We start from the raw sequence: 25,259 nt of genomic DNA, 5'->3' as shown, positions 1-25,259 counted from the left end.
GTTGTTCGAAAGGCTTAAGAAATATCAATTAAGGTTGAACCCCGCTAAGTGTACCTTTGGGGTCAAATCAGGGAAATTGCTTGGTTTCATTGTAAGCCAGAAAGGGATAGAGGTAGACCCCAAAAAAGTGAAGGCTATCCTTGAGATGCCAGAACCCCGTACAGAGAGGCAAGTCCGAGGTTTCCTGGGGCGCTTGAATTATATTGCCAGATTCATATCGCAGCTCACCGCCATTTGTGAGCCGTTGTTCAAGCTCTTACGCAAAAACCAAACTGATCGCTGGAATGAGGATTGCCAAGAGGCTTTTGGAAGGATCAAAAAGTGCCTAATGAATCCTCCCGTGCTTATGCCACCAGTACCTGGAAGGCCTCTCATTTTGTACATGACAATCTTGGACGAGTCAATGGGGTGTATGCTGGGGCAACATGACGAATTCGGGAAGAAAGAGCGCGCTGTTTACTACCTAAGTAAGAAGTTCACGACCTGTGAGATGAATTACTCCTTGCTCGAAAGAACGTGTTGTGCTTTGGTATGGGCATCCCATCGCCTAAGGCAGTACATGCTGAGCCATACTACCTGGTTGATATCCAAAATGGACCCGGTTAAGTACATCTTTGAAAAGCCAGCTCTCACGGGATGAATCGCCCGGTGGCAAGTCTTGCTATCCGAGTTTGATATAGTCTACGTCACCCAAAAGGCGATAAAAGGAAGCGCCTTAGCAGATTATTTGGCTCAACAGCCTCTTAATGACTACCAGCCCATGCATCCTGAATTCCCGGATGAGGACATCATGGCCTTGTTTGAAGAAAAATTGGACGAAGATCGGGACAAATGGACCGTATGGTTTGACGGAGCGTCAAACATTCTAGGTCATGGTGTTGGGGCAGTGTTGGTCTCTCCGGACAATCAATGTGTACCTTTCATAGCCAGGCTAGGATTCGACTGCACCAACAACATGGCCGAATATGAAGCATGTGCCCTAGCCGTCCAGGCAGCAATTGACTCCAATGTCAAACTACTCAAGGTGTACGGCGACTCAGCGTTGGTAATCCATCAGCTGAGAGGGGAATAGGAAACTAGAGATCCCAAGCTGATACCCTACAAAGCCTATATCAAGGAATTGGCTAAGACCTTCGATGAGATCTCCTTCCATCATGTTCCCCGCGAGGAAAATCAAATGGCGGATGCACTTGCTACGTTGGCGTCTATGTTCCAGCTAACACCGCACGGGGATCTACCCTACATTGAATTTTGGTGTCGTGGCAAACCCGCGCATTGTTGCCAAGTGGAAGAGGAACGGGACGGAAAGCCTTGGTATTTCGACATCAAGCGATATGTCGTAAGCAAAGAATACCCGCCAGAGATTGCCGACAATGATAAAAGGACATTGAGAAGGTTGGCAGCCGGTTTCTTCATGAGCGGAAGCATACTGTATAAGAGAAATCACGACATGACACTCCTGCGGTGTGTGGATGCCAGGGAGGCAAATCACATGATCGAGGAAGTCCATGAGGGCTCGTTTGGAACACACGCCAACGGGCATGCTATGGCCAGGAAGATCCTAAGAGCAGGTTATTACTGGCTTACCATGGAAAGTGATTGTTATGTCCATGTGAGGAAATGCCACAAATGTCAAGCATTCGCAGATAATGTCAATGCTCCACCACATCCTCTGAATGTCATGTCCGCCCCTTGGCCTTTCTCCATGTGGGGAATAGATGTCATCGGAGCCATTGAGCCCAAGGCTTCGAATGGTCATCGCTTCATCCTCGTAGCGATAGATTATTTCACCAAGTGGGTCGAGGCGGCTTCATATACCAATGTCACGAGGAATGTGGTGGTCAGGTTCATTAAGAAAGAGATCATCTGCCGATATGGTTTGCCAAGGAAGATTATCACGGACAACGGCACCAACCTGAATAACAAGATGATGGGGGAAATGTGCGAGGAGTTTAAAATCCAGCATCACAATTCCACACCCTACCGGCCAAAGATGAATGGAGCCGTGGAAGCGGCCAATAAGAATATCAAAAAGATTATCCAAAAGATGACCGTGTCATACAAGGATTGGCACGAAATGCTCCCATTCGCGTTACACGGTTACCGAACTTCAGTGCGAACGTCAACTGGGGCAACGCCGTTCTCATTGGTATATGGGATGGAGGCTGTGTTACCGTTTGAGGTAGAAGTCCCGTCATTAAGGATCTTGGCAGAATCCGGATTAAAGGAATCAGAGTGGGCTCAAACGCGCTATGACCAGCTCAACCTCATTGAGGGTAAGCGCTTAACAGCCATGAGTCATGGGCGCGTGTACTAGCAAAGAATGAAGAGTGCATTCGACAAGAAAGTACGCTTGCGCAAGTTCCATGAGGGAGACCTTGTGCTAAAGAAAATGTCCCATGCTGTCAAGGACAATCGAGGGAAATGGGCCCCGAACTACGAAGGGCCTTTTGTTGTGAAGAGGGCTTTTTCCGGAGGAGCCCTGGTGCTTACCAACATGGATGGCGAAGAGCTACCTTCACCCATGAATTCTGATGTCGTCAAACGATATTATGCTTAGAAGCTGGGGCAATTAAGGATGTCGCTGCATGTTCTTTATCTTTATGCGTTTTCTGGATTTCCCCCAGGGATTTCCTGTCTGTTGTATCTCTCGTTACAATCTTTCGAAGAAATGAACGTGGATCCGAGGCTTTAGTCCTCACGTTAGTTTCAAACCTTGCGTTGATTTGTGATCACCTGAGCCCTTCCGCTCAGTTCATGGGATGCCCCAAGCGCTTAATTAGAATTGAACCTGAACCAACTTTCCCTAAAATTTGCCGCGTTTGAAAACATTCATGCATACGCATACGCATACGCATGCATATTGTTGTGGTGAAACAGGGGCAGGATCATCTTGAGCTACCTTCTGGGGTAGAGACAAAACATGAGCAGCAGAAACCAATCAAGGTAAGACAGCGATGCGGTCAAGATTGGCCACACCAGGTTGTTTCTTACTTGCAGGTACACAGGAACGGATGCAAGTGGGGATGGGGTCACGACCGACTGATCGTCGCCCCTTTCTCCACGCTAAGCAAGCGGAAAACGTCGCTGCAAGGCAGCCCCGTATCCTTTGTATTCGCAGTTTTCTTTTACTTGTTGTTTGTTTTAAAAATAAGTAATCAATGCCTAACTCTAACTTAAGTAAGTTCAAGTTAAGCAAGACGCTAAACCATAAGGAAGGAGGGGACATGGTTAATGTTCCTCTAAAAAAAAAAAAAATGCAGGTTAGCTCGCCTGGGCGAGCCACCCCTGCACCAAATTATAAGAATGACGAAAGGGGGGACGTTTTTGCATTCAAAAACTTCTTTTCCCCCCTTTCAAAAGCCATACCCATGGGATTGACGAGTTTGCAGCCCTAGGGTCATCATTTTTCGCATTTTTTGATTCCGTTTTGCGCTTTTGTTCATCACCAACAAGAATGGCCCCGAGGAAGCTTGCCTCAAAGAGGTCCAGGAAGGACAAGGCGGCCGAAGGAACTAGTTCCACTCCGGAGTACGACAGTCACCGCTTTAGGAGTGCTGTACACCAGCAGCGCTTCGAGGCCATCAAGGGATGGTCGTTTCTCCAGGAGCGACGCGTCCAGCTCAGGGACGACGAGTATACTGATTTCCAGGAGGAAATAGGGCGCCGGCGGTGGACATCACTGGTTACTCCCATGGCCAAGTTCGATCCAGAAATAGTCCTTGAGTTTTATGCCAATGCTTGGCCAACAGAGGAGGGCGTGCGTGACATGAGATCCTGGGTAAGGGGTCAGTGGATCCCATTTGATGCCGACGCTATCGGCCAGCTCCTGGGATATCCGTTGGTGTTGGAAGAGGGCCAGGAATGTGAGTATGGCCAGAGGAGGAACCGGTCTGATGGGTTCGATGAGGAGGCCATCGCCCAGCTGCTATGTATACCGGGGCAGGATTTTGCCCGGACTGCTGCAGGGAGGCGAGTGCGAATCATGCGCACCAACATGACCACCCTGACCCAGATATGGATGACGTTGCCCTTCAGCAACATCCTGCCCAACGATCATAATTTTGACCTCCCCCTGCCTAAGTGTCAGCTGGTGTACGCCATCCTGACGCGGATGAGCGTCCATGTGGCTCAATTAATCGCTGATGCCATTTATATTTTTGCAGGTATGTCGCCTACCAGGCATCCTTTGGATCCAGATAAGTCCAACAGGGCCCTGGGATTTCCCTCGCTGATCACAGGACTCTGCCAGTCATTCGGAGTCCCCGTTGCACCTACCAAGGTAATTCGGCCGCCCATCACCCGGGCTTTTATTGAGAAGTACTGTACCCAGAGACAGGCTCAGGGTGATGCTCCACAGGCCGCAGGCACGCCACCACCACCTCATCAGGCTGGCCAAGATGGGGCATTTGACATGGAGCAGTATTTACGGCATTTGGTTCGCCAGCAGGCGGCCAACCACCGAGCACATGTACAGACCCATGATTGTCTGTACCAGATGAGCCTCAGCATGCAGAGCCAGGGCTTCGCTTCTTTTCCATGCCCTACTCCAGACCAATTCAGGGCAGAGGTCGCATGGCCCGAAGATTGGCCCGAGGCCCAAGCAGGAGAGGCACCCCCAGAAGCTCCCGGCGGTGGAGAAGAGGCCCACGAGGACGAGGAGATGGCCGATTGGCTTGACTTCTTGGGAGGGAGTGGAGATACGTGACTGGGAGATCCCCAGATTCATGTTTTCTTTCATATTTATTTTATCATTTTTATGCTATGTTATTGTTTTGACTTGAGAGACTAATGTTTGTTTTTGTTGTTTCGATTGTCATTTGTACAACGCATACATTTTTGTTTAGATTGTTGCGTTAGTGTTTATATATCATTACTATCGATGATGTTTGAAATTCTGGAACCGTGTAGAGTTCTTCGTTTAGGAACATCGTCCAAAAAATATATATGTAAAACAAACTAAAATCATGATAAAAGTAAAAATGGAAAAGAAAAAAATGAAATGGAAAAGAGAACAAAAGAGAAAAGAAGAGAGCAAGTAAAGAAAAAGAGAGCAAATAAGGAAAAAGAAAGCAAGAAAAAAGGTGGAAAAAGAGAAAATAAGTTGTCTAGCTAAAAGCCGACATGCTTTTGAAAAGAGATGATTTCCAACTTTTCTTTGAAAAAAATTCATTGATCATAACCAATTTTTGAAAAATGTGTCTACACCTGAAGGGTGAATGCTGTGAAATTTCCCCGGACGCCCGAAATGGACTAGGATGAATGCACAAATTGATAAAAGAACATATTTTGGAAACATTGGGTTGATTTAAAATAGAGGGAATGAATCCTGAGCCCTAGCATCACATGACCATAAAAATTTGACACTTGAGCGTCCATATAGGTGCATGCATGACCAGTTTTGCATAAAATTTCCAAATCATCATTTTTGCATTTGTGTCATGGAAATAATGTGGGGCATCCCTTTTATCCTTGAACCAAACCAAACCCTGACATGTATCATGTCTAGCCATTCTACAAGCTTTGAGCCAAAATCCTGACTCACCATAAACCTTGACCTAGGGTGAGAATGTCAATCCTTACCCTCGGAAGCAAAAAAGGAGAGAATGAAAATTTCCAATCAAAGGAAAAAAAGAGAGGAAAGGAAATTCCCAATCAAAGAATGGGAGAAAGAATGGGAGAAAGTAAAGAAAGAAAAGAAGAAAGCTCCTGGTCAAAGGAACCAGAAGAAATGTGCAGAGAGGTCTTTAGACCGGACAGTATCTGAACAATACAGAATTGTCACCAAATGAACAAAAAGAAGGAAAGGAAACCATGACCTAAAATGGTCTTCTCCCTTTAATTGCCAACCAGAATCAGTGCGCTAGCGACTTGTTCACCTCGCGCAAAACCAAAACAGAAAAGGAAAAAGCCAACAAAAAATCAAAAGCCAAAAACACACAAAAGCCGAAAAACCCATCAAGAAAACCCATTCCCAAGGGAAGTCCTATTGATCCATGATCACGCACGTAATTTTTGATTTGATAGGAAATAATTTGCAAAGTCAAGTCATGACTTATCTATGGTTCGGAATTAGGATAAAATACTTACCTGTGCGAGATTGATACACTTTGAGTGGGTTTCTTCTATTTTTTGTCGAACCCAGTGTTTCCTCTAAATGGTCATTTAGAAACGAAACGCTAATATCCAAAATCTCATTTATGGCTATGGGGGATTTCATCAGCAGACTCTCCTTCCCTGGTAGACGCATTGTTTGTCACTCAAAAAAGCATATGCTGCTCTAATCAGTTGGAATATTTGTCTCTTTGCTAAAGCATGTTTGCATTTTTAGTGGAGAAAACACCGAGACTTTTTCAAGTCTCGCAAGTTATCCAGAACTACGTAGGTCTGAGTTCCTCATTGGAGGATACGTAGGAGCAAAAGCCTTGCTTTTGTCGACCACACTGCTTTCTGTTACCATGACCCAAGAGCTGGTAGCCCGCGGAGATACCTTACGGTTATCCGCACCCTTTTGTCATCCAGAGGCGGTGGGCCCGATGACACGCAGAGACAAAATTTGGTCATTCTGCACCCTTGTGTCATCCAGAGGCGGCGAGCCCGATGACACGCGGAGATACCTTATGGTTATCCGCACCCTTGTGTCATCCAGAGGCGGCGGGCCCGATGACACGCGGAGATACCTGACGGTTATCCGCACCCTTGTGTCATCCAGAGGCGGCGGACCCGATGACACGCGGAGATACCTTACGGTTATCCGCACCCTTTTGTCATCCAGAGGCGGCGGGTCCGATGACACGCAGAGACAAAATTTGGTCATTCTGCACCCTTGTGTCATCCAGAGGCGGCGGGCCCGATGACACGCGGAGATACCTTACGGTTATCCGCACCCTTGTGTCATCCAGAGGCGGCGGGCCCGATGACACGCGGAGATACCTTACGGTTATCCGCACCCTTTTGTCATCTAGAGGCGGCAGGCCCGATGACACGCAGAGACAAAATTTGGTCATTCTGCACCCTTGTGTCATCCAGAGGCGGCTGGCCCGATGACACGCGAAGATACCTTACGGTTATCCGCACCCTTGTGTCATCCAGAGGCGGCGAGCCCGATGACACGCGGAGATACCTTACGGTTATCCACACCCTTTTGTCATCCAGAGACGGCGGGCCCGATGACACGCAGAGACAAAATTTGGTCATTCTGCACCCTTGTGTCATCCAGAGGCGGCGGGCCCGATGACACGCGGAGATACCTTACGGTTATCCACACCCTTTTGTCATCCAGAGGCGGCGGGCCCAATGACAAGCAGCGGCCAATGTGGTCGTTCTGCACCCTTCGTCAATCGCGGCCAACAAGCCCGTTGACATGCGGAGATTTACATCATCTTCCGCCCTTACAAGATCTGTCACACTGACTTTTGAGTCATGCTGACGGGCGGAAATACCCGAGTGGTTATCCGTATAAACATTCTTTTGCTATCTGTAAGACAGAACGCTTGATAGCATGCAGAGACTGACATAGTCTTCTGCACCTTTTGTTCCTCCGGGAACAACAAGTCATTTACATGCGGAAATTTTATGGTCACCCGCGACTCTCGTCAACCGAGAGGAACGAAATTAGTGTCATACCCTAATTTCGTCCGGGGACCTTTGCTTGATGACATGCGACCTTTCTTTGGTCCTTGTGAGGTGGTTGGCACCCATCATTAGGCAATTTGTGAAATTCCGGGAACAACAAGTCATTTACATGCGGAAATTTTATGGTCACCCGCGACTCTCGTCAACCGAGAGGAACGAAATTAGTGTCATACCCTAACTTCGTCCGGGGACCTTTGCTTGATGACATGCGACCTTTCTTTGGTCCTTGTGAGGTGCTTGGCATCCATCATTAGGCAATTTGTGAAATTCCGGGAACAACAAGTCATTTGCATGTGGAGATTTTATGGTCACCCGCGACTCTCGTCAAATCGAGAGGAACGAAATTAGTGTCTTATCTTTACTTTCCTTTTATCTCCAATAAAAGACAAGTAAAGAGGGGCAACTGTCATACCCTAATTTCGTCCGGGGACCTTTGCTTGATGACATGCGACCTTTCTTTGGTCCTTGTGAGGTGTTTGGCACCCATCATTAGGCAATTTGTGAAATTCCAGGACATGCCGGAAAACCAAAAAATATATTGATGCACAATCCGTAAGTTTCCGTGACACACCGGGAATCAAATGGAAGCATCGTTGCATAATTAAGTGAGATTCCGTAACATTCCGTAAGTCAAAAAGGGGATGATTATGTAATCCGCAAGGTTCCGTAACATTACGGAAAGAAAACAAGTATCGTTACGAAATTCATAAGTTTCCGTAACTTTACGAAAAAAGAATCACCAAAAAAAAAGCAAAGGGGGTGTACTTAGTAAAAATGGGGGTGCAAATAGCACCCAGGCCCACTTGGGCCCTCCAGAATATTCCTCCAGAAGGCTGTTGCTTCTGGAGGAAGCAACCTGGCTCGCCTGGGCGAGCTGGGCGGCAACCACCTCCCCTATTTTGCTATAAATAGGGGAGGAAGTGAGAAGGAAAAGGGTTCAGCCCCTTAGGCACTTCTCTCTCTTTCGAATTTGCTTGGAAAAATTGTTTCCGTGAAGAAAATCTAAGCCGAGGCGCTTCCGAAACGTTTCCGTAACGTTTTCCGTGAAGAATTTCGCAAAGGTTTCAACCGTTCTTCGACGTTCTTCATTCGTTCTTCATCGTTCTTCGATCTTCAACGGGTAAGTACCTCGAACCAAGCTTTTCGATTCATTCTATGTACCCATGGTGGTCCACATTGTGTTTCGTGTATTTTTATTCTCGTTTTGTTTACTTTTTATACCCCCTGTTGACGTGCTTAAGCCATTTTACTCAAGTCATTTCTCGCTTAACTTAAAAATAAAATCAATTTCCACCTAACGTTTGAATTATATTATCCGTTAACTTCGGTTAAAATAAATTCTGACCGTTCGGTCGTGCCGTAACCACGTTGGAAATCAAAAAAAGAGGTAAAAAATAATATAATAATCAAAAAACATCTTTAGGCAAAGTAAAGCGGAAAATCAATCGGACGTCTTCTCTTTGGGATTTCTCATTCTTAATCGAATTGATTAATAACTAAAGTGAAACTAAGGCTAAAATCAACTCGCCTAGTCAAGCTCGTCCACAAAAATAGGCTTTTGAAGTTTGTCATTTCAATTTCTCACTAAGTAAAATGGATCATTTTAAAGGTCCAACGCCTTAAAATGATCACCACTTAAGTAAAAAAGAATCACTTGATAAGAAAGAACTACGTAGGTCTGATTTCCTCATCGCAAATTGAGGAATACGTAGGAGCAAAGGGAAACACCCTTGTCGACCACAAAAAAGGAAAAATATAAAAAGGGTATAAAGGATATAAGGACATGAAAGGGAATGTAAAAATCAAAGTCATGTTTGTACATTCGATTAAAGGCTGCCGTCCCTTGGGACGGACGTGTGGGGTGCTAATACCTTCCCCGTGCGTAAATACAACTCCCGAACCTTTCACTTAAAAGTTCGTAGATCGCGTTGGTGGCGACTCCGCGCGTATTCCTTTCGTGGAACACGCATCCCGCGAGTCTCGCGTCGCCCTCCCGCCGAAGGGTAGGTTGCGACACTAGCAAAACCAAAGAACACTCCCCCCCATACTTAAACAACACATTGTCCTCAATGTAGCACAATTAAAAGATTAAAAACAATTAAATCATCAAAGAGAATCAGAAAAGTGTAATAAAAGCAAAGAAGGAGATAGGAAAAGAAAAACTCCCTAAGTCATGGTGGAGGAAGAGTAGGGTGGAGTAAGGAAGTCTCTTCCACCACTACGTCCACTAAAGAAGGGTTCGTGAGGAATGGCTTAAGTCGATGTCCGTTGACCTTGAAGCTCTTGTTTGTGGAGTCGCTTTTGATCTCAACTGTACCATAAGGAAAAACATTAGTAACAACTAAAGGACCAATCCACTTAGACCTCAACTTACCACTCATGAGTCCAAGCCTAGAATTATACAATAACACTTTTTGCCCAACCATGAAGTCCTTTTTAACTATCATGCTATCATGGAACTTCTTGGCCTTTTCTTTGTAGAACTTGGCATTCTCGTAGACTTCTAGGCGGATTTCATCTAACTCACTCAGTTGCAACTTTCTTTCCTCACCAGCTTGATCCATAGAGAAGTTGCAAGTCTTCACTGCCCAGTAAGCTTTGTGCTCAATTTCCACTGGAAGATGACATGCCTTTCCAAAGACAACCCGATAAGGAGACATTCCAATGGGTGCTTTGTAGGCAGTCCGATGTGCCCAGAGAGCATCATCAAGCCTGGTACTCCAATCTTTCCTGCTTGGCTGCACAATCTTCTCTAAAATTCGCTTGATTTCCCGGTTAGAAATTTCTGCCTGTCCATTGGTCTGGGGGTGGTATGGTGTGCATACCCTGTGTACCACCCCGCACTTTTTAAGCAGGGCATGCATTGTCCTGTTGCAAAAATGGGTTCCTTGATCACTAACAATTGCTTTAGGTACTCCAAACTTGCAAAACAGATTAGACCTGACAAAGTCTGCAACAACTTTAGCATCATTAGTTCTAGTGGGCTTGGCTTCCACCCATTTTGAAACATAGTCAACTGCAAGGAGAATGTAAACATAGCCAAAAGAGACAGGAAAAGGACCCATGAAATCTATACCCCAGACATCAAACACCTCACAGAATAGCATAGGTTGCTGAGGCATTTGTTGTCGCCATGTAAGTGTATTTCCTTCTCTCTGACACTGCTCACAAGTGCTGCAAATCTTCCACGCATCTTTAAAGATGGTGGACCAATAAAAACCACAATCAAGCACTTTGCGAGCTGTCCTTTGAACACCCAGATGACCTCTCGGTGCGGAAGAATGACAGAACTGCAAGACTGAGTCAGTCTCATGATCTGGAATGCACCGTCTAATGACTTGATCACTGCACAATTTCCACAAGTAAGGGTCATCCTAAATAAAATGCTTAGCATCACTTTTAATTTTATCTTTTTGGGCCTTAGATGCTAAGGGAGGAAAAACAGAAGCAACTAAATAATTGAGAATATTAGCAAACCAGGGAGTAGAAAGAGAGTCAGAAATACTATACAGTATATAGAAATGATCATCCGGGAAATCATCCCGAATAGGTGAATCTGTATCAGATACACGTTCGATCCGACTCAAATGATCAGCAACTAGATTTTGTGCTCCGCTCGTATCACGGATCTCCAAGTCAAACTCTTGGAGCCAGAGCATCCATCGGATCAACCTAGGCTTAGAATCAGCCTTCTTCAACAAGTACTTTAGAGCTGCATGGTCAGTATAAACAATAATGCGGGTACCAAGCAAATAAGATCGAAATTTTTCAAGAGCAAAAACTATGGCTAGAAGCTCTTTCTCAGTAGTAGTATAATTCGCTTGGGCAGCATCTAAAGTCCTAGAAGCATAATATATCACCCTGGGCAATTTATCAATTTTCTGAGCAAGGACAGCCCCCAATGCATAATTTGATGCATCACACATAAGCTCAAAAGGGGCTATCCAATCGGGTGCCTGGATGATTGGGGTGGTAGTCAGCGCTCTTTTGAGGCAATCAAAAGCCTCTTTGCATCTGTCATTAAAGTCAAACTCCACCTCCTTTTGCAACAAGTTGGACAGTGGAAGGGCTACTTTGCTAAAATCCCTTATAAAGCGCCTGTAGAATCCTGCATGACCAAGAAAAGATCGCACCTCTCGCACACAAGAGGGGTAAGGCAATTGTGAAATAACATAAATTTTTTGCAGGATCTACTTCAATACCCTTATTGGAAATAATGTGGCCTAAAACTATACCTTGCTCAACCATAAAATGACATTTTTCAAAATTTAGAACAAGGTTAGTTTCAATGCATCTATTCAAAACTTTTTCCAAACTATTCAAACAACCATCAAAAGAGGATCCATATACAGTGAAATCATCCATAAACACCTCTATGCAATTTTCTAAAAAATCACTGAAAATACTAATCATGCACCGCTGGAAGGTACCAGGGGCATTGCACAGGCCGAAAGGCATCCTCCTATAAGCAAAAGTGCCGAAGGGGCAGGTGAATGTGGTCTTTTCCTGATCCTCAGGAGCAATAGTAATTTGCATATAACCAGAAAAACCATCAAGGAAACAGTAGTGGGATTTACCTGCCAGGCGTTCAAGCATCTGGTCAATGAATGGCAGGGGAAAATGGTCCTTTTTGGTAACCTGGTTCAGCCTCCTATAGTCAATGCAGACTCTCCAACTGCTCCACACCTGAGTAGGAATCAGCTCCTCCTTCTCATTTTTTATCACTGTGAGGCCGGTCTTCTTCGAGACTACCTGGACGGGACTCACCCATTGGCTGTCGGAAATAGGATAAATGATTCCAGCTTGCAAAAGCTTGGTTATCTCCTTCTTCACTACATCAAGAATCACCGGGTTGAGTCTTCTCTGTGGCTGTCTTACTGGTTTAGCTCCATCCTCTAAATTTATTCGATGCATACATGTGGATGGGCTAATACAAAGAATGTCCGCCAGGGTCCAGCCTATAGCCTTCTTATGCTTCTTGAGAACTGACAACAACTTCTCCTCTTGCTCATCAGCAAGGGAGGCAGATATAATCACTGGAAAACTCTTGCTATCATCTAAGTAAGCGTATTTTAAATTTGATGGCAGAGGCTTCAATTCTGGTGTGGTCGGCTGGACAGTGATAGAAGGAGATGGTTTCTCAACCTTTACCTCATAAAGAAAGCCAGAGGTATGTGTACTTCCTGAAACATGGTTAGTCCTATCTAACTCTAGAAAATCAATCTTGAGAGGTAAAACACCACCACCAGACATGCAATCAATATCACTCTTAGATTCACTCTCAACATCAAATTCAGACATATGATCAAGTACAATTTCAGACTCAATGCATGAAGAGTGAGAGGCATGCAGATTAGAATAAAGATCATTCATGTATTCATCAACAACATGGTCAATTATTTCAGCACGAAATACAGAAAGATCTTTAGATGGGTATTTCATAGCATCCAGAATATTAAAATGAACAGTTATATAACCAAACTCCATGGATAGTGTGCATGCATATACATCTATCTTAGTTCTAGCAATTTTCATAAAGGGTCTGCCTAGAATGATGGGAACTGATCCTTGAGAGAATCCATCCTCCATATTCAAAATATAAAAATCAACAGGGAAAATTAGTTCACCAACTCTAACTAAGATATCTTCTATGAAACCAACAGGATAGGCAACACTTCTATTAGCTAAATGAATTACCACATCAGTTGACTGCAAGGGACCTAGAGATAGAGAATTAGAAATAGACAGAGGCATAACACTAACAGAGGCTCCTAAATCTAGCATGGCATTGTCAAACTTACTATTCCCTATAATACAAGGTATGCTGAATGTACCTGGATCTTTGCATTTTTCAGGAATTTGAGGAACAGATTTACCAATCAATGCGGAGACATTTCTGCCCATGCTAAGTCGTTCACTTCCTTTAAGCTTCCGCTTATTAGTGCACAGCTCCTTCAAGAATTTAGCATATCTTGGAATTTGCTTTATTGCATCCAGCAGAGGTATGTTTACCTCTACTTTTCTAAATGTTTCCAAGATCTCCTTCTCTGCCTCTTCCATCTTTTTGTTGGAAATTGCTCTAGAAGGGAATGGAAGAGGGGGAATGTGTTGCTTCTGCAAATCAGAATTACCTGTGGAAGAAGATTCACCTGCACAGAAATTGTTAGGTAAATTTTTGTCATCACCTTTTTCTGGAGTAGAGTGAAGTTTGGCAGGTTCATTTGCAGATGAGGAAGGTGTTACGGGTTGAGGTCCTTGACATTGCTTTCTCGACCTCAATGAAATGGCACTGACATTTTTGGGATTTTGGACAGCTTGAGAAGGTAGCTTGTCAGAATTCTGGGATTGTTGTTGATTCAATTGTGTAGCTAATTGTCCCATCTAATTAGTCAAGCTCTGAATGGAAGCTCTGGTCTCTTGTTGAAACTACATGTTTTGCATAGTCATTTGCCTCACAAGTTCTTCGAGGGAAGGTTGTGGAGGGCCCTCAACTGTTGGCTGTTTCTAGGGTTGTTGCTGTTGTTGGATTGGTGGAGGAATGTATGGTCTGCTTGGGCCAGCAGCATTTTGGAAGGAAGGAGCAGGCTGCTGTTGTTGTTGCTGAGGGCAGGACCATCTGAGATTAGGGTGATTCCTCCATCCAGGATTGTATCTGTTGCTGGAGAGGTCATAATTGTTTTGCTGTGGTTGATTTTTCTGCTGAGGTTGAGGAGGTCTATTGTAAATATTTGCAGCATAAGTTTCAGGCTGCTCAATTGCTCCAGGTTGCTGCATGGAAGGGCAAAGGTCTGTATGGTGGTCAGCAGAGGAGCACAAACCACAAACCCTTGCGACAGGTATAGATTTATGATTCAAGGCCAGCTGGGTTACCAAGTTAACCAATGCATCCAGTTTGCCTTCAAGCTTCTTAGTTTCAGATGATGCAGATGGGTTTGTAGCTACCTCATGCACTCCTCTAATGACTATGGCATCATTTCTGGTGCTAAACTACTGGGAGTTGGAAGCCATCTTCTCAATTAAATTTCTGGCTTCAGCATGAGTCATGTCTCCAAGGGCTCCACCACTGGCATCATCTATCATACTTCTCTCCATATTACTGAGTCCTTCATAAAAATATTGGAGAAGAAGCTGCTCTGAAATCTGATGGTGGGGGCAACTGGCACATAGTTTCTTAAATCTCTCCCAGTACTCATACAGGCTTTCTCCACTAAGTTGTCTAATACCTGAGATATCCTTCCTGATGGCTGTGGTCCTGGAAGCAGGGAAAATTTTTTCTAAGAATACTCTCTTAAGGTCATCCCAGCTCGTGATGGACCTTGGAGCAAGGTAATACAGCCAGTCCTTTGCCACTCCCTCTAATGAATGAGGAAAAGCCTTCAGAAATATGTGATCCTCTTGGACATCTGGGGGTTTCATGGTGGAGCATACAATGTGAAATTCTTTCAAATGTTTGTGCGGGTCTTCACCTGCAAGGCCATGAAACTTTGGAAGCAAATGAATCAGTCCAGTTTTAAGAACATATGGGACATCCTCATCAGGGTATTGGATGCACAAGCTTTCGTAGGTGAAATCAAGTGCAGCCATTTCCCTTAGAGTCCTCTCACGGGGTGGAGGTTGTGCCATGTTCTCAGAATGTGCAAAATCAGAATGCTCAGAATCAGAATGCTCAAAATTATAATGCTCAAGATCAGGATGTTCAAAATCACCAATAACAGAATGCACAGATTCATCAGTAATGGAATGCTCAGAATGATCAAAAGGTATAAAATGATGCCTAACTAATCTGTTAAATGTCCTATCTATCTCAGGATCAAAGGGTTGCAAGTCAGATGGATTGCCTCTAGTCATACACTACATTCAGCATGCACACAACTAGTTGCCTTGTCATGTAAATAAAGGTGTAGGTTTGAACTACAGCTACCCTCAAATGATATCCAAATGACTTTAAATTTTGTGAGCAACCTTATAAAATGATGAGAAGATAGAACAAAAAATTTCAGACAAAAATTCAAAGTCTAACTATGAAAGCAAAAATTGGTAGGTTAAGAAAAATAAGTGAATAAAACTTGAAAAATAAAAAACTTTTGACAGAATCGCTTTTTTTGGACGATGGAGACCTCAGCCAGCCTATGGCAGGCTGCCAGGGCGTAGGAAATTTTTTTCTACCCCAAATGCATATGTAATAATTGCGATTCTGATAACCAGAGCAAAAGTTATGACCGTTTGAAGTTTTGACAAACACAAAATTTGCTAGTTTTTTGGAACTTTCAAATCTGACCAAACTAAAGGCTCTAGCTATTTTTCCCACAAAATATGGATTAAAAGAAGTTACCACAAAAAAATTCAGCCAAAAATAACAACCCTAGCTACTAAAACAAAAAAATCACAAATAATTCAGCATGGGTGGTCGCTAAAATCCGTCGCTAAGGGATTTCTACTACTACTCTGGTTTGCCGCAAGCAGAAATGGTCGCTAAGTCCGTCGCAAAACACCCAAAACTGAAACAGGGGAAGCGCTCAATAGGAAAACTGAAACAGAACACACACTAAACAAAATATCAAGATACTAAACGACACTAACGCGCATACTAACACAATACTAACAATTAAACATAAAACACGAAAGAATTAAACATACAACGCTAGCTATTATGAACCTTTGGACACTGCTCCCCGGCAACGGCGCCAAATTTGATCGAGGCCGTACCCGAATCAAATAAACATGAAAATGCAGTAACTAGGAAGTGATCCTAGGTCGTTTCCCAACGAGCAGTGACAAACCAAATGTTCATAATATACTTGCAGTAACAGTAACGATTGGGGGGGGTTGTTTGTTTTGTGATTAAAGAGCAGAACAAGTAAACTGGAATACGAAACTACTAATATTAAGAACGGGTTGTTTCCTCTAATTCAGAAGCCATTCTCTTATCCTGGGTTATGGAGAATTCGTCCCTAACAGTCAACCACTTAATCCAACCCTATTTCAATTTACTAAGCGAAAATCAACTTAGGGTTTTCAATACGTGATTAGGCACCACATACACCAGTTAGCCCTTCGTCCATTAAGCATGAACGCAAGTTAGGCTCAGAGGCAATTAATCGAACACGAAGCGTGCACTGATTAATATTCACGAATTTGGGATAACTGGTGAAGGGAAAACTGCCAGGAAACCACATTACAAGCGAAACCTCAAAGAGAGTTGGGCTTCGTCCTCAAAAGGAAACAACACCAGAAAATCTAGCCTTCCATGGATTCAAATAGAAAACGCAAATGAAACATGAAGCAGAAACGTAAATGAACAGAAATGTAAATGAAACAGAAACGTAAATGAGAGTAGTAGAAGAAGCAAGAACGAAATTGCAATTAGAAGCAGAAAACGTAAAATTGCATTACGTGAATAGTAGCATCAAAGCAGAAAACGTAAAACCCTAAAACAAAAGCTCTGAATAATGAATAACATAACAGAATAGCCTTGCACGAATCCCAAGGCTGTTATTTAAAAAGAGTCACTCAAAGTCACTGGGCCCTATTACAATACTCTGGCCCAAAACGAAATAAACACTGAACAACATAAAATAAAATTGCGAAATTTCCTAATTAGAAATTAACTAAGGTAAGCGCTGCTTTATTTGCCCTCTTCAAGTCCATAACCAAAATCCGAATTAAGCCCAATGTTTCATTAATTCCTGAAATTAGATTAAAAACATCAAATTAGCTAAATGAGCCCAAATAATAAAACTGTTTGATTAATTAACAATTAAGACCAATCAGTAATTAAAATGGTGCAAAAAGGGTTTAGAAAATAGAAGAAAATGATGGCACATCAAGGAGACATCCCCACTACTTGTATTTCTGCAATCTTTCATCTTTCTCTTCTCTTTGTTGTTAAGTAAGCTTCTCAATTATGGAAAGCTAAATCCTCTGTTGAATCTTCCTTGTAGGTACTTGATGTAAATATCTTTTTATCTATCTAATGATGTTTTGTATGTTCTTTATGCTATCAGTATTTCATTCTAGTATGCTTTTACCTTGATCACGTAGATGCATGCTTTGTTAGGGTCATTCAACAATGGAAACTGGTATGATTCTTAGAACTTGATAGGACAGGGCTAGATTATCGTACTATCACGAGGAATCGGGGTACGATAACCTAGTTGTTGTATGTTTGTCTTAATGCGGTCCTGGCCGAGTTTAGTCCAACAAGAGGAATCTGCGGACGATCTTGATCAGGATTAGGCTAGACTATCATGAGGAATCGGGGTTTAGCATTTCAGGAGACACCATAGAATGTATAAGCATTGTTAAGTAGAAAATATCCTTTTAACATCAGGCACATAATAGGAAGACCAACGTGTCATCTATTTGTCTTTACACATCATTACTCATGTGATTTTCCTTTTAATAGTTAGGTTACACACCTGTTCATAGTAAACATATCTCTTTTCACACTAGACACCTATTCACTGAAATAGCTTTACCAAGTAACACAAGTTCCCCGAGAGTTCGATACTCGATTCTTACCATTTTATACTACTTGTGTGACCCAGTGCACTTGCCAGAAGCGAACAAGTTTTTGGCGCCGTTGCCGGGGAACTTATTTTTATTTGGAAAGTTAGTTCGTTTTTATGTGCCTATTCCTTATTCGTTATTCTTTGATTATCTATGAATATTTGTTCTCAATTCATATTATTCTTCTCTTATTGAATTGGATAACCACTATTTCTGTTAGTATTTTATATGCATAGATCTCCCACAGACAATTTAGTTCCTCTAGACTTAGAAATTGAAGCTACATTGAGAAGGGACAGGGCCGAGAGGAGAAGGAAACTTCTGCAAGACATAACAGTTGCATCCATTCTTGAGGAAAAAACTCATTTTTCTGATTCATTATCACCTGATTCACCATCATCAAGGGAATCCGCTACTCAATTGCCTGAAACCACTATCATGGCAGATGAGCAGCACCAGAGGATCACCCTTGAGGATTATTCAAGCAACTCAGTATCGCAATTCTTTACTAGCATTGCACGTCCTGAAGTGCAAGCTCACAACATCAACTACCCACATTCTTTAATTCATTTAATATAGGGGAATTTATTCTAAGGATTACCTAATGAAGACCCTTATGCACATTTGGCAACGTTCATTGAAATATACAACACTGTTAAGATTGCCAGTGTGCCAGATGAAGCTATTAGACTCAGCTTATTCTCATTCTCATTGGCAGGAGAGGCCAAGAGGTGGCTTCACTCATTTAAGGGTAATAGTTTGAAAACCTAGGAAGAAGTTATTGAAAAGTTTCTAAAGAAATACTTCCCAGAGTCCAAGACTGCGGAAAGGAAAGTTGCAATCTCTTCATTTCATCAGTTCCCTGATGAATCTCTGAGTGAAGCATTGGAGAGGTTTAGAGGTTTATTGAGAAGAATTACCACCCATGGGTTTTCCGAGCCAATTCAATTGAATATGTTTATTGATGGGCTGAGACCACAAACCAAGCAACTTCTAGATGCTTCTGCAGGGGGAAAAATAAAGCTAAAGACCTCGGAAGAAGCAACTGAGCTAATTGAGAATATGTCAGCCAATGATCATGCCATTCTGCGCAACAGAACCCATCAACCCACAAAGAAAATATTGTTAGAACTATCATCATATGACACTTTATTGGCACAGAATAAGTTGCTTTCTAAACAACTTGAGATTTTAACAAAAACACTTGGTAAGTTGCCAACTAAACTGTCTATTGGTCAACCTACGCATTCTTCTGTTTTGTAGGTTACAGGTTGTACCATCTGTGGTGAGGCTCATGAAACAAGCCAATGTATTCCCACTGAAGAAAACACTCAAGAAATTCATTATATGGGAAATCAACAGCGACAAGGGTATACTCAAGGAGGATTTTCAAGCTTCCAGTAGGGTCCTTATAATCAACAAAGACAATGGAGGTCACACCCTTGCAATTAGTTGAACAAAGACTAGGGTGGGCCTTCGAATAGGCCAATCCAACAAGGGCCTAACATCTTTCAGAGGACTACTAAGCTGAAGGAGACTTTGACTCAGTTTATGCAGATAATAATGTCAAATCGTAAAAGCACTGAGTCAGCACTAAAGAACCTTGAGGTCTAGGTGGGACAACTAGCCAAGCAGATAGCTGACAAGTCATCCAACAGTTTTGAGGCAAATACAAAAAAGAATCCCAAGGAGGAATGCAAAGTTGTGATGACAATGAGTAAGAGGTTTATGGACGCTGAGGATGAGGAGAGTGTTGTGCACAAGAAGAAAGCTACTGAAAAGAAAGGTACTGATGGCAAGAAAAATGATGTGAGAGGTGAAAACAATCAGGAAAAAGAGAAACAAATAATGGTCAAGAAAAAAGAATTTAATGACCAAGAAAAAGAAGTAGAAAAAGAAAAAGAAAATAAAAAATTGAAAAAGATGAAAAAAATGAGAATGAAGAGAAGAGTAGAAGTGATAAAGCTTTGAACGAAGGTATGGAAGTACCATATCCTTTGGTACCTTCCAAGAAGGAGAAGGACCGTCATTTGGCGAGATTTTTAGATATTTTTAGGAAATTGGAAATAACCATGCCCTTCGGAGAAGCTTTACAGCAGATGCCACTGATCGAGGTCGTACCCAAATCAAATAAACATTAAAAATGCAGTATCTAGGAAGTGATCCTTGGTCATCTCCCAACGAGCAATGGTCAACCAAACGTCCAAAGTTGATCGAGGCCGTACCCGAATCAAATAAACATTAAAAATGCAGTATCTAGGAAGTGATAAAACAGTAACGAATTGGGGGGAGGGGGGTTGTTTGTTTTTGTAAATTAAACAATAAGCAAATTTGAATTAGAAAGTAACAGAATTAAAACATGTTGTTTCCCCTTGATTCACAAGCAAGTCTCTTATCCTAGGTTACGAGAATTTATCCTTAATTAGTTCAACCACTTAATCCAACCCTAAATTAAATTACTAAGCGGAAATTAACATAAGGCTGTCATTATGTGATTAAGCAACACATACACCAATTAATCATGAATGAAACTGATAATTAAGCATGAACGTAAATTAAGCGCAGAGATAATTAATCAAGCACTAAGCATGCATGGATTAATAGCAACAAATACAGAGTAATTGGTGATGAGGAAAAATTGATCAGAATTCAATAGTAATAACAAAACCTCAAAGAGAGCTGTGCTTGATCCTCAAGAGAAAACAACGCTGGAGACTTAGCCTTCCATTAATCAGTAGAAAATGAAATTGTAGATTGGAGCAGAAACGAAATTGCAAAAAACGAATTTTATTCTACGTGAACAGTGCGCATGAACAACAATAAAAACTGGAATTGCAAAACCTAAAATTATTCTCCTCTCCAAAAAAACTCTCTAAACTAAAACCCTGGTGCTGTTATATAGGTCCTCAGCCCCAAAGCTTACAAATCTATTTTAAGTCCAAGCCTATAAACAAAATAAAATAAAATTTGGACAAGATAAGATAAGATTGGATGAAATAAAATCTTGACGAAATAAAATCTGGATAAGATAAGATTTAATAAAATAAAATTGTCTTCTCTCTTCAAGTCCAAGCCCAATTCCAGATTCAAGCCCAATTGCTTATAATTCTCCTGAAATTAAATTAAAAATACTAAATTAGTCAAGTAGGCCCAAATGATAAAACTGCATAATTAATTTGACAATTAGGGTAATCAGTAATTAAAATGGTGACAAAAAGGGTTAAGAAATAGGAGAAAATAATGACACATCAAATCCCCCCACACTTAGCCTTTTGCACTCTTGGGCAAAATCAAAAAGCAAAGCAAGGAACAAATCCAGAGACATTAAAGAGAAACAACCACATATACTTGGCAAGACTGTAAAATTGACAGCCACACCACAAACACATGCACATGAGGATCAAAAGGTCTTTTAAGGTTGTAATGGGGCCAAGGATAAGATAGAGGAAAGTATGGGATAAGTAGCTAAAACCCAAAGGAATAGAGGAGCAATGGGGAATAAGTGGGAACTAAGAAAGAGTAGTATACCCCAAAACCAAAATTAAAAATTAAGCTCAAAAAGTAAGCCCAAACAAAATCAAACAAGCCCTCAAACCAATCTAAGTCTTCAAACCAAGACCTCATTTATTCAGCTTCATTCCTTTTCAGATTTTTTTGAACGTGAACAGTAGCATTTGAAAGCATTTGAAAATAAAGCAACAATTAGGCAATATATGTATATACATCAAGCATGGCCAAAATAGATCATCAAGCATGGCCAACAAAAACATATCATCCAATGAAACATACCCCCCACACTTATTCCCAAAACAATTCCAAAGCTCCAAAATTCCTTAAGGGTAGGGTGAGATCATGGTTTTTCACTTAAGACTTGTAGAGCTTCAAAACAAAGAAAGGGGAACATAGGCTCAAAGGGGCTATCAAAAGAATTAATTCAAGGTAGACTTATTTGGCTAGAGGCTTATAAGAACAAAATGCCTAAATCATCTCCCAACATGCATGTGAAGCAAGAAGTATCAACAAGAGTCAAGCCAAGGCTATTGTGCAAGCAATCAATGGGGCAAAACACACCGAATAAAACAGATGATGATGGCTCAAATTCTCACCAAGGGTAAATCTATCACTTTTAATTCGAACTTTCAAAACTAACTTGACATGTAGAGAAAAACAAGGATTTCAATTCACAAAATGCCAAGAAACTCCTATTTCAAAAACAATTACCCATTACCTGTACATAACCTATAATTCAAAGAGAAATATGCAATGTTGTACACAAATTATAAAACCAAAATAACAAAATTAACCTAGAAAACCCCAAATAAAGAACAATCTCCCCCCTCACACTTAAACAACACATTGTCCTCAATGTAGCACAATCATAAGATCAAGAGCAATCAAAGTAATCAATAAATGTGGACAAGGGCAATAAAAGTAAAGAAAGAGACAGAAAAAAAAATCCCTAAGTCATGGCGGAAGAGAAGTAGGGTGAAGTAAGGAGGTCTCCTCCACCACTACATCCACTAAGGAGGGATTTGTGAGGAATGGTTTCATCCGGTGTCCATTGATCTTGAAGCTCTTACCTGTGGATTCACTTTTGATCTCAACTGTACCATAAGGAAAAACATTAGTCACCACAAAAGGACCAATCCACTTTGACCTCAACTTACCACTCATGTGTCCGAGCCTAGAGTTATACAATAAAACTTTCTGTCCAACCACAAAGTCCTTCTTAGCTATCAAACTATCATGGAACTTCTTGGTCTTCTCCTTGTAGAATTTGGAATTCTCATAGGCTTCTAAACGGATCTCATCTAGCTCACTTAGTTGCAACTTCCTTTCCTCTCCAGCCTGATCAATAGAGAAGTTGCAGGTCTTTACAGCCCAGTAGGCTTTGTGCTCTATCTCTACAGGAAGATGACATGCCTTGCCAAAGACAACCCGATAAGGAGACATTCCTATGGGTGCTTTGTAGGCAGTCCTATGCGCCCAAAGAGCATCATCCAGCCTGGTGCTCCAATCTTTTCTGTTCGTCTGCACAATCTTCTCCAAGATCCTTTTTATCTCCCTGTTTGAAATCTCAACCTGCCCATTAGTTTGGGGGTGGTATGGTGTGGAAATTCTGTGCACGACCCCATACTTTTTGAGCAAGGCATACATGGATCTGTTACAAAAATGGGTGCCTTGATCACTAACGATGACTCTAGGGACTCCAAACTTGCAAAACAAATTAGATCTAACAAAATCCACAACAACCTTAGCATTGTTAGTTTTGGTGGGTTTGGCTTCCACCTATTTTGAAACATAATCAATAGCAAGGAGAATATAAACAAAACCAAAAGAGACATGGAAAGGACCTATAAAGTCTATACCCCAGACATCAAACACCTCACAAAACAACATGGGTTTGTAGACAAAGGATCAAGCTGATGTTTTGATGATGCCAAAGGGTTACATGTTTCACAAAGCTTTATTCAAGACAAAGAAATCAAAGATATTCAAGATGGATGATCAAGACAGTCTCTAGAATCTTAGAAAGGGTATATTAAATAGGAAGGGAATTCCAATTGAAGTAGCAAAAGGTTTGGCCAAGAAATTTAAGTTAAAAAGTCTTTTACAAGAAATTTACTCTCTGGTAATCGATTACCAGAGGATGTAATCGATTACCAGTGGCCAAAACTGATTTACAACAGCTATTAAAATTTGAATTCAAAATTTGCACTGTGTAATCGATTACACATATATGGTAATCGATTACCAGCAGTTATTGAACATTTTAATTCAAATTTTAAAGCTTGTAATCGATTACACAAATACTGTAATCGATTATCAGAGCAGATTTTCAGAAAATATTTTCAACAGTCACATCTTTTTATGTGGTTCTTGAATGGCTATCAAAGGCCTATATATATGTGACTTGAGACACGAATTTGCTAAGAGTTTTTCAGAACAAAAAGGTCTTATCCTCTTATAAAGCAAAATCATTTTATCCTCATACAAATTCCTTGGCCAAAACACTTGTGATTCAATAAGGAATTATTTGAGTGCTCAAATTGTTCAATCTATCTCTTTCAAGAGAGATTTCTTCTTTTCTTCTTCTTCATTCTGAAAAGGGATTAAGAGACCGAGGGTCTCTTGTTGTGAAAGAATTCTAAACACAAAGGAAGGATTGTCCTTGTGTGTTTAGAACTTGTAAAAAGAATTTACAAGATAGTGGAACTCTCAAGCGGGTTGCTTGGGGACTGGACGTAGGCACAAGGGTGTGGCCGAACCAGTATAAATCTGAGTTTGCACTTTCTCTTCCCTTAAACTCCTTTATTTATTATTGTTTTATATTCATTTTCAAATTGTTCTATTTGAATCAATATTTAAGAAATTCATTATTAAGGGAATTTATAACTTGAATAGAAAGTTAAATACAATTTTTAATTGGGGAAATAATTTGTAATATCTTAATTCAACTCCCCCTTCTTAAGATATCTGAGGCCACTTGTCCAACAAGGTTGTTGAGGCATTTGCTGCCTCCATGAAAGTGAGCCACCTGCTCTCTGACAAGGCTCACAAGTGCTATAGATTCTCCATGCATCCTTGAAGATGGTGGGCTTATAGAAACCGCAGTCAAGCACCTTGCGAGCTGTCCTCTGTATGCCAAGATGGCCACCTGGTGTGGAAGAATGACAAAATTGCAGGACCGAGTCGATCTCATGGTCTCGAATGCATCTCCTAATAACCTGGTCACTGCACAACTTCCACAAATAGAGGTCATTCCAAATATAATGCTTAGCATCGCTCTTGATTTTATCATTTTGAGCTTTAGATGCTAAGGGAGGAAAAATAGAAGCAACCAAATAATTTACAATATTAGCAAACCAAGGAGTGGGGAAGGAATTAGAAATACTATACAGAATGTACAAATGGTCATCCAGAAAATCATCCCAAGTGGGTGAGTCCTCAGACGCATGCTCAATCCTACTCAGGTGGTCAGCCACGAGGGTTTGTGCCCCGCTCCAATCACAGATCTCCAAATCAAACTCTTGGAGCCAAAGCATCCACCTGATCAATCTAGGCTTTGATTCAACCTTCTTCAACAGGTACTTCAGAGCTGCATGGTCAGTATA

At 41.7% G+C, this 25,259-nt stretch overlaps 1 non-coding gene across 1 annotated transcript; it reads left to right on the top strand.

Annotated features, from left to right (window-relative positions):
- Positions 1–14,773: 14,773 nt before the first annotated feature.
- Positions 14,774–14,880, top strand: LOC113002526 (small nucleolar RNA R71). The gene has a single exon (XR_003268080.1). It is a non-coding gene; the product is annotated as a small nucleolar RNA R71 (small nucleolar RNA).
- Positions 14,881–25,259: the final 10,379 nt, after the last annotated feature.

The sequence above is a fragment of the Glycine max genome, chromosome 8, assembly GCF_000004515.6.
Source record: "Glycine max cultivar Williams 82 chromosome 8, Glycine_max_v4.0, whole genome shotgun sequence".
NCBI lineage: Eukaryota > Viridiplantae > Streptophyta > Magnoliopsida > Fabales > Fabaceae > Glycine > Glycine max.
The sequence above is the reverse complement of the archived record's forward strand: the minus strand, read 5'-3'. Positions and strand labels throughout refer to the sequence as shown.